This window comes from Arachis ipaensis, chromosome B6, assembly GCF_059453495.1.
Source record: "Arachis ipaensis isolate K30076 ecotype BB chromosome B6, ASM5945349v1, whole genome shotgun sequence".
Lineage (NCBI taxonomy): Eukaryota > Viridiplantae > Streptophyta > Magnoliopsida > Fabales > Fabaceae > Arachis > Arachis ipaensis.
Genome location: NC_142441.1, coordinates 131,685,999 through 131,696,361, shown reverse-complemented (window position 1 = coordinate 131,696,361; position 10,363 = coordinate 131,685,999). Strand labels below are relative to the sequence as shown.

The 10,363-nt window shown below is 35.7% G+C and overlaps 1 pseudogene; it reads left to right on the top strand.

Annotated features, from left to right (window-relative positions):
* Positions 1-4,114: 4,114 nt before the first annotated feature.
* On the top strand, positions 4,115-7,637 carry LOC107647299 (small ribosomal subunit protein uS2-like; annotated as a pseudogene).
* The last annotated feature ends 2,726 nt before the right edge of the window (positions 7,638-10,363 follow it).

Here is a 10,363-nt window from a genome sequence, read left to right as displayed (position 1 = left end):
AAGCTATACTCTAGGTTTTAGCTCTTGCATGTTTTCAAGAATAGACAACTTCTACTTGCAAGTGCATACTCTAAAACAGAAACTCACCGTATAATTTACGTTGTAAGTCAAGCATGACATCAACTATAGTTACCAGAGTCCCTCTCATCTGCATCTTTCTTTTTCCTCATATCTGATTATTGTTATCAAGTTCTTATAATGTTTCAAATCTGAATTCAGTTTTTCTTTCTCTTTTTCTCCTCTTATTATCACTTTCTGTGATGTCAAAGTAATTCAGTATGAAATTTGTAGCTGGTTTTAAATTTGCTGATGTAATCATAGAAAATAGCTGTATAACATTTTTGTTAACTGCTGTTGCAAAAGTTTCTAGTTTAGAACTTGGAGAATAGGATATTTATTTTTGAACCTATATGTTTCTCCATTTAAAAAAAGTTGAATTTCCATGGTAGTATACAACATTGCGCAATGTTTAACTGGAAAATTTTCACTTGGCAAAGTTTCCTCCTAGATCCTAGTCTTCTGTCTTCTGGGGTTGCAATTTCAACTTATGTTCTCCTGCTCTAAATTCCTGCTTTTTGAATCGAGCTCTTTGCTTCGGCAACTTAAATATCTAAGCAGGATTATTATTGCTATTGAGAACCCTCAGGATATCGTTGTTCAGTCTGCTAGACCATGTAGTCAGCGAGCAATCTTGAAATTTGCCCAATAAACTGGTGCTAATGCAATTGCTGGAAGGCACACTTCTAAGAGGTCAGTCTTGCTTTCCCATTTTCACATAATATTTCTTATTTATCTTTTGGGATTCTGAATCTGAATATTATTGAAGAATGTGTCGATGTGAATCTTTTGTGAATTTTGTATTCAATTTTTTATATTTGGTAAAAACTCAGGTGCAGTCAATTTCACGTGAGGTTGATAGTTGAGAGCGGTTAAATAATTTGACTGATTTGACTAAATTTTTATCTAACGACTCTCAGTTATCAACTTCAGGTGAAGCTGACTGTACCTGAGTTTTTACCTTTATATTTGTCTTTTCCTGTATCTAGGGTTCTTTTTTGTTATATACCTATAAATTTGTTATAATCTAGTGGTTTGTCAATTTTTCTTTATATGGTGTGTTGTCTATTGAAAGAGTCAATTTAATTTCTAATCATGATTTTGATACGAGTAAGTGTATTTTGTATAACCATATTGTGTTCAAATTTTAAAATAACTTATTATCATAATTTTACAATAGAGCTTATGAAAAAGAAAACTTGTTAAACCTCAACATTTCTGTTATCTTTCCGATGCTACAGCTACCGAATGAAAGTATTTTTATGTTTGGTTGAATTTTTGTATTCCTTGTTCCCAAGTATTTACATAATTAACCTTGGCAAGACATGGGAGAGGCTCCATCTTGCTGCAAGGATTATTGTTGCTATCAAGAACCCTCAGGATATCAAAGTTCGCACAACACATGGGTGCGAATGCAATTGCTGGAAGGCACACTCCTGGAACATTTACTAATCAAATGCCGAGATCCAATAACGAGCCCTGTCTACTCATTCTGACTGATCCAAGGACTGATCATCAGGTGCCACATGTTTTAGATGTTTGAAACGTATGTTATTCATTTGTGTTGATGGTGTAGTGGTGTGTGTTGTTTCACTATTAACTGTCAATATATTTTTATAGGAGTTTGAAATTCTATTATTAGTTGATATCATTTTGTGTTTGTTTTTCTATTTTTGTTTAAAAAAAATATGTGCATCCCATTAAGACACATATTTACCAATAACTTGGGGTGGAAGAATTTTGTAATGAAAATTAATGGGAGCTTCAGATACATAGGGAGAGGGAGAGGGAGAGAGGAACTATAGCTCCATGATTCATTCATGTAGAACTATTGGTGACACACCAATCTCGGAAGACAGCAACCTCATGTTCAAAAATCAGAAAACGTAATAAATGTAAATTTAAAATATCAAACAAGTGTGTTTGATATTTGGCCAATCTATTCTAAGAATCTACTATGTTACATGCATCATTGATGTAAACTTTACCTATAAAAAGAAGTGATTCATTCATCAAAAGGGTAAAATATTTTTGAGAAAAAGAACCCAATTCATCCCTTCTTTCTTATAAGTTATAACCTATTTTTTATGCATCACAAATTTTTCATTTACCCAAGCAACACCATCATCACACACAATTATTTCATTATCATACAGACAGTTACAACATATATTGGGTATACAACTGATTTTGAACATGAGGTTGCTGTCTTCCAAGGTTGGTGTGTCACCGATAGTTCTACATGAATGAATCATGGAGCTGCCATTCCTCTCTCCCTTTCCCTCTCCCTATGTGTCTGATGCCCACATTCATTTTCATTATCAAATTCTCCCACCACAAGTTATTAGTAAATATGTGTCTTAAACTAAAAACTTGACAGCACATTCCCCTTAATGTTTTTTTTTCTTGGGCCAAGCAACCACTATTAAAATAAAACAAGTTCACTGCAATAGTCCAAAACAACAATGCAACACCTTCCTTTTTTCCATTACTTATTTGTTTATCTTTTGGAAACCTTGAATGGCAAGAAAACACCTAACTTCAAAGATTATGTCAAAAATTTCAACAAGGATAACTTACCAAAAATCTAACTACAATATGCAAAGTATGAAAAACTAAATCAATTTGAATATGTAATATGTAATATGTAATATATTCTTTTGGTGTTTGAAAATAAAAGGAAAGGAAAAAGAACAACAAAACCAAAGAATAAGCACTGTCTAAATGGCAATAAGTACATCACAACACAGCAGCGGAATGAAATATGTATTATGTAATATATAATATAACGTTACTCAATCTACTGAAGTAAGAACCATTAGATTGAAAACATAAATTACAAAGCACATGCAAACAAAATATTCAAATTCTGCACCTTAAGAAGGAAAACATAAATTTATAACAATCCCATCAACAATCCAGCGTACATAACAATTCCATCCATCAACAATAACATAAGTCTCAACGAAAACATAAATCTAATGACATAGAACATAGCATAGTCATTCATAACGTTATTGAACTTTCAAATTGGTGCAAAATTTTATGCTTTTAACTTCTATCGACATTGAAATTAAATTATACAAGGGAACAAAAAAAATCTAAATTAATAATTGCCTGAAGGAACAAATTTCAGCACTGTCTGAAAAACTATTATTAGAGCTCACTGGGTAAAAAAAACAAACAAAGCATGTAGAAGCAGAAAATGGTACCACAAATGGGAGGGCTAAAGAAGAAGACGACGAAACAACAGAGTTCGGAGAAGAGGGTGGCGGGTCGGCCGCGACGCTGGTAGGACGAAGGGGGCAATGCTCGAGACGAAGAGACTCGACACTGGCAGAACTCACGAGACCAAGAGACGGTAGAGCTTAAAGCGCGATGAATCGTGGACGGCGAAGCTCGAGGCCCGGTGAAACACAGACCGTGGAGCTCCAGGCGTAGTTAATCGCAGACGGCGGAGTAGGAGCTTGAGGATTTGTGAATGATGGACACAGTGTAAGACTTGAGTGTGTGAGGAAGATTCTTCCACTTAGTGGCTTGATGGGAAAAAATGGGATATATAGAGAGTGGATTATCGAATTTCAGAATTCCCTACCTCTGTTTTTTAATTTTCTGCTTGGATTATTCTTAGGATTCTTTTTTAAATAAATAAAATAAACATATTAATTATCAAAATATGTATTTATCACCGTTTTTACTGAAAAGCATCACATCACTTATCTCGTTTATAGTATAAACGAAATTAGTTAACACGTATCTCGTTTACATTATAAATGAGATAAGGCTAGAGAAGATGTGGTCGTATCACATTTATACATATATTGTGTAACGGCCTTATCTCGTTTACAGTGTAAACGTGATACGTGTTAACTTATTTCATTTACGCTGTAAACGAGATAAGTGGAGCGGAGGCCTATATATGTATCTCGTCCACAGCATCCTTTTCATCCTTTGACTTTTTTTATTCATGTAACCAACTCCACCTAGTAGGACAAGGCTTTGTTGTTGTTGTTTTCTACCACCTTGTTTAATTAGATTTCTGAGTTACTTGAAGAATATGGCGCGTGCTAGTAACCATGATGGAGACATTAACAGACTCAACGCGACTTGGCACATTGCAGGGGCAGAGTACTTTGAGGTTAGTATTGTTTTCCCTTTTATAGTTATGATTTTGCATAGATGTTGCTCCCTAAGTAGGGTAGTTTTACGTAGGTAGTATGCAGTACATGTTAAGATCGGTTTAAATGTTAGGATATGATGTTAGGTACATGTTAAATACGATATTATTGATTTAGTTATTAATTAAGGTTATTAACTTAGGTTAGAATTTGATTAAATACACGGACATGATGTTAGGTTCAAATGCTAGTATGCTATGTTATTGTTAAGCATATTTTTATTAATATAGTTATCAATTTAGGGGATTAACAATTTGTAATAAACCTAATGACATAGCAAAAGTTTTATGTCTCTATACTAAATGTCTAAGTAAGTTGTTTGTTGTGGAGTTTTGTTGTCACTTAGACTAAATAATCTATACAGATGTACTTGTCAATTAGTAAGTAAATGTGTTGACTTAATCTGCCATCTGTATAGATTATTTAGTCTAAGTGACAACAAAACTCCACAATAAACAACTTACTTAGACATTTAGTATAGAGACATAAAACTTTTGCTATGTCATTACGTTTATTACAAATTGTCAATCCCCTAAATTAATAACTACATTAATAAACATATGCTTAATAATAACGTAGCATACTAGCATTTAAACCTAACATCATATCCGTGTATTTAAACAAATTCTAACCTAAGTTAATAACCTTAATTAACAACTAAATCAATAACATCCTATTTAACGTGTACCTAACATCATATCCTAACATTTAAGCCGATCTTAACATGTACTGCATACTACCTACGTAAAACTACCCTAATTAGGGAGCAACATCTATGCAAAAACATAACCATAAAAAGGGAAAACAATACTAACCTCAAAGTCCTCTGCCCCTGCAATGTGCCAAGTCGCATTGAGTCTGTTAATGTCTCCATCATGGCTATTAGCACACGCCATATTCTTCGAGTAACTCAGAAATATAATTAAAAAGGGTTAAAGGTGGGAGAAAACAACAACAAAGCCTTGTCCTACTAGGTGGAGTCGGCTACATGAATAAAAAAAAGACAAAGGAAAAAAAGGGATGCTGTGGACGAGATACATATATAGGCATCCGCTCCACTTATCTCGTTTACAGTGCAAATGAAGTAAGTTAACACGTATTTCGTTTACACTGTAAACGAGATAAGTCCGTTACACAATACGTATATAAACGTGATACAACCACGTCATCTCTAGCCTTATCTTGTTTATAGTATAAACGAGATACGTGTTAACTTATTTCGTTTATACTATAAACGACATAAGTGATGTGATGCTTTTCGGTAAAAAGGGTGGTAAATACATATTTTGGTAATTAATATATTTACTTTATTTATTTAAAAAAGAATCCTAAGGATATTCCAAGCCGAAAATTGAAAAAAATGGCAGGAGATTCTGAACTTCGATAATCGACTCTCCATATATCCCATTTTTTCCCATCAAGCCACTGAGTGGAAGAATCTTCCTCACACACTCAAGTCTCACACAGCATCCACCATTCACAACTCCTCAAGCTCCTGCTCTGCCGTTTGTGATTAACTGCGCCTTGAGCTTCGCCATCTACAATTCACCGCCCTTCAAGCTCCACCTTCTCTTGGTCTCATGAGTTCTGCCACCGTCGAGTCTCTCCGTCTCAAGCATTGCCACCTTTGTCTAGCCAAGATCGCGGCCGACCCGCCATCCTCTTCTCTGAGTTCTGTTGTATCGCCGTCCTCTTCTCCAGCCCTCCCCTAGTGGTTTGTCAATTTTTCTTTATTTGTTTCGTGTTGTCTATTCAAAGAGTCAATTTAATTTCTAATCAGAATTTTGATACGAGTAAGTGTATTTTGTATGACCACATTGTGTTTAAAACAACTTATTATCATAATTTTATGATAGAGCTTATGAAAATGAAAACTTGTCAAACCTCAACATTTATGTTATCTTTCCGATGCTTCAGCTGCTAAATGAAAGAATTTTTATGTTTGGTTGATTTTTCGTATTCCTTGTTCCCAGGTATTTACATAATTAACCTTGGCAAGACATGGGAGAAGCTCCAACTTGCTGCTAGGATTATTGTTGCAATTGAAAACCCGCAGGATATCATTGTTCAGTCTACTAGGCCATATGGTCAGAGAGTTGTCCTTAAGTTTGCACAATACACTGGTGTGAATGCAATTGCTGGAAGGCACACTCCTGGAACATTCACTAATCAAATGAAACATCCTATAACGAGCCTCGTCTACTCATTCTGACTGATCCAAGGACTGATCATCTGGTGCCCCTTATGTTATTCACTTCTTTCACTATTAACTATCAATATGTTTTTTATGGGAGTTTGAAATTTTGTTATTAGATCTCATTTTGGGTTTGTTTTTCTATTTTTTTTTCAAAAAAATATGTGCAACCCATTAAGGAAGGTGCTCTTGGAAATATTCCGACCATTGCCTTCTGTGACACTGATTCTCCGATGCGCTATGTTGATGTTGGCATTCCTGCCAATAATAAGGGGAAGCACAATATTGGTTGTCTGGTTTGGTTATTAGCAAGAATGGTTCTGTAGATGAGGGGTACTATTTGTCCGGGGCTTAAGTGGGACGTGATGGTAAACTAATTTTTGCTCTTAACGGATTGAACTATTATTATTTTGTAGCACTTTTAGATTTATTGTGTTTCCCAATGTCTGCATTGTAAGTGTCTGATCTTGCATGCACTTATTTAGAACAATCTTTCTTGTAGTACATACAGGTGTAAAAAATTTCATATTTTAACAAAAGATATTAGTCTTATTATGTGGTTTCCTTTGAACCTTAGCTACATTATGTCAACTTTTCATGTGTAGGTGGATTTATTCTTCTATAGAGATCCTGAAGAGGCCAAGCAACAAGAGGAGGAGGAATTACCAGCTGCCCCAGAATATGCATTCAAGATTTTGGTGCTGCTGGCATTGCCAGCTTCCCTGCAACTGATGGGGCATGGGGGTCTATTACAGCTAAACAATCCTGGACTAAACCAGTTCCTCAACAACCCATTGTAGCTGCTCCTGCTAACTGGGCCCCAGACGCCGGTAAGAATAATTGTTTCCACTATGGATCTGTTAGTCACATGTGTGATTTAAGTTCAATCTTATCTATTGAAATTTTCTGTCTATCAAGTCTTTGTATTTGTTCTCCCATTAGTCTGTTAAATTTGATGCAACATAATTGTTGTATTTGCTTCTAATATGTTATAGTCAAAATAACTCTGGATTGTTGTGTTGAATCATTCTCCCTCGATATGCAAGAAAATCTATGCGCCTTAACATAGTTCTGTCGAAAAATGTGATGGCAATTTATTTGACCTAAGTTCTTTTGTATCCGCAGCTACAGGTGATTGAGAGTCAGTTCCAGCTCCACAGGCTTCCGTTCCTGCACCTGGAGGTGTTGCTCTCACTGGCTGGGAATAGGCAGTGAGTTGTTTCTATGTTTTCTTTGCTTCCCGAGCAATTTTCCTTCCCGGATTATTTCTTTAGGGAACATACATATTTAGTATTTTGTAGTCTTGGTATTTTGAGTTTTGTTAAAATTTTGTTGACGTATCAATGGAAGCTTGTTTAGTTTCAATAATTTAAGAGGTTTCATAATGGAAGTTTAAGCAGTTAATTGACAACGAAATGCTACTTTTTGCACGGCAAATTTGTTCTTGTTGATTGTTCTTCAATTTGATTAGTATTTTGAAAAATATAAATAACCTAAGTATATATATACAAAAGTACAATAAAATAAACTTAGGTATTTTCCTAAAATATATAAAGATCTAAAGTTAATTATTAATTTATTATAAGTCTTTTGTAAACAAAAGAAATTTTCGTAATGTTTACGGGCAAAGTTCTGACATAGGTTGTTGTTTTTTAATTGAGAATGTATGGGAAAACGATGACAATTGTGAACCATATAAAAAATAGATTAAAAAAATTATTTAATTTTAGATAATTATTTAATTTTAAATTTAAAATTTTAAAAAATTAGGATTAGTATTTAAATTCATTCAAAATACTTACGGTTACTCAAAATCCCATCAAAACCTCCCAAGCACCATTGTAGCAGCTATTCCCACGTAGCAGATGCAGGTCTCTATTTTTTCCAAAGGAATCATTAGTAAATTGAGTCTATGATGAGAAATTTTCTTTGAAAAGGACAAGTTGATGGAAGAGGATTGAATCTTGTTAGTTGGAAGGTTCTGGTTACTCCAAAAAAAACATGGAGGTTTGAGGATTAGAGATCCTTATTGTGTGAATATTGCTCTTCTTGGAAAGCTAGTTTGGACTTTTTTTCCAGCAGCCAAACAAGTTATGGGTCCTATTGTTGGATGCCAAATACCAATCATCTTTATATGACTGATTCGGTTGTCCTAAGAACAAGAGCTCTCCCATTTGGAGGAGTCTTTGCAAGGCTTGGGAAGTGTAAAAGGATGGGTTTGTTTGGTGTATTAGGAATTTGAACCATAATTTTTGGTTTTCTAGCTGGAAGAGAGAAGGGCAATTATCTAATGTGATGGATTATGTTCACATTTCTGATTTGAACCTCCGGATACAGGATATCTGGTCAGTTAGTAGGTCACATTTGGATACTTTTTATTCCCCTTTATCTCAAAATCTGAAAGGTAAGATTCTTTCTTACAATCCAGATGTGCAAGCAGGTCCAGAAGTGGGTTGGTATTGGTCTGGGTCTGCTGCCAAAGTCTATGCCTCACACAATGGTTACTTGTGGTTGTATAAGCAGCTGTTTGGTTGGGAGGAGAGGGAGAATTAGCTTTGGCTTTGGCTTTGGCGCCAGCTTGTTCCAAAAAAGCACAAGTTTTTTGCTTGGATGTGTCTTAAGGAGGCTCTTCCTACTGCAAGTTTTGCTTCAGAAGAGGGATGTCATTATCGGATAGGTGCCTAAGATGTCTTTCTAGCCAGGAGTCGGTTTTACATTGTATTCGAGATTGTCCAAAAGCTCAGCTTGTATGGCATAAATTGGATATTTCTTGTCATCCTCTGGATTTGAAGAACTGGTTCTTGTATCATAGCAGAGAGTATCTGTTCTTTTCGGGATTTTGGTGGATATGGCGAGTAAGGAATAATGACATCTTTAATCCTCATGAGATTTGGCCTCCGAAAAAAGTGATTTGTCTGGCATTAGCTTCAGAAAAGGAGTTTAGGAATATTTTTTAATTACAACGTATGTCCCTTCCTTCTATTCTAAATGGTTTTTGGAATCCCCCATCCATTGGTACTTTCAAGATTAATTGTGATGTTAGTTATCCTGGTTTTGGTGACAGCATTGGTTTTGCTTGCATTATTAGAGATTGTAATGGGAGTTGGCAGATGGGGTGTTTGGGAATGATTGAGAATAGTAGCATTTTTCAAGGAGAATTGTTTGCTATTTGGAGAGGATATATCTTAGCCTGGGATGTGGGTCAACGAGATGTTATTTGTGAGACGGATTGTGTGGAAGCGTTTAATCTTGTTACAAATCACCAAGATAGTTCTGGGTTTATTGATCCGTTTGTGCTCAAAATAAGGGATATCATGCATTGGAATTGGCATGTAAACTTTCGTTTGATTATGAGAGATACAAACACAGTGGCAAACACCATGGCAAAGATGGCGATGAGTTTATAACTTCATCATGTGGAGCTTCCTTATCCTTGGGAGGAGTTTAAGAATAGTCTTAAACGGGACTGTCCCTCTATTTAAGCAGTTCCTTTATTTTTCTTGTTTTTTTTCTTTTGTTTAATTTAATTAAGTCACCAACAAAAAAACCTCCCAAGCACCGGTCCTCCTCTTGCCACCACAATCTCACTTGGGCCATTGCAACCCCCCTACCATTTTGCCGCCGTCGCAGGGTTCCTGCCGATCGAAACTGCACCTTGTTTCTCTGTAGGCAAGTTGGATCCCTCCGCAGCCCCTCCGTGCTTCATCGTGGCTGCTGCACCTCCCAATCCCGCTGCAACTGCAACTGTTGGCCGCTGTATCCCTCAATCCCGCCACAGCTGCAACCGTTAGCTACTGCACCCCCCCCATCGGTCATGCCTAAGCCGCCTATATTCAATATGCATACAGATGGTTGTTTTAATTAGTAATTAGATGGTTATTTTATTGTATTCGATTAAGCATAAAAGATTACCAATTGTGGGATGTTCAGTACT